Here is a 624-nt window from a genome sequence, read left to right on the forward strand (position 1 = left end):
CCTGTCTCTCGCTCCTCCCCTTTCCCCCCTTCCCTTCCCCTTCCCTTTCTCCCTTCCTCTCTTCCCCTTTTCCCCCCCCCTTCCTCTCTTCCTTTCCCCCCCTTCCCTCCTCCTTCCCCCTTCCCTTCCCCTCTTCTCCTTCCCCCTCCCTTCCTCTCTCTACCCTCCCCTTCCTTCCCACGCCCTTCACACTTCTACCCCCCCCCCCAGGCCCCCTGCACCCCCCCCTCGCAAAGGGGAGGGGGTTTTCCTACCCCGCGGCCCTGTTTTTCGAGTCCGCGCGACGCCCAGACCTTCCCCAGATGGGGCGGGGCCCGCTCCCGTCCCCCCAGCGGGCAAGTGGGGGTTTTTTTTCAGGGGCGTAAAAGGAAAAGGGCAGTCATCTTCGCCGGGGGATTCGGGGCTGGAGCCCGGAGAGCAGCCAGATGAGGAGAACCGGAAGCAGTTCCCCGAGTGCCCTTTGGTGACCGGGGCGCCGACGGGAACATTCCCTTCGACGGTTCATCGAGGGAGGGAGCGGAGGGGCGTCTGTATCAGCTGCTGCGCGAGTATTACCTGTTCCGGCTGAACGAAATACAGTTTTCAGAAGGAGGAATTCCCGGGAGGTTTGTCTGCATTTTTTGT

At 62.8% G+C, this 624-nt stretch overlaps 1 pseudogene; it reads left to right on the plus strand.

The window, feature by feature from the left end:
* The first annotated feature begins 302 nt into the window (after nucleotides 1-302).
* Nucleotides 303-624, plus strand: part of LOC119588123 — a 5,101-nt pseudogene continuing 4,779 nt past the window's right edge.

This window comes from Penaeus monodon, chromosome 23, assembly GCF_015228065.2.
Source record: "Penaeus monodon isolate SGIC_2016 chromosome 23, NSTDA_Pmon_1, whole genome shotgun sequence".
Classification (NCBI taxonomy): domain Eukaryota; kingdom Metazoa; phylum Arthropoda; class Malacostraca; order Decapoda; family Penaeidae; genus Penaeus; species Penaeus monodon.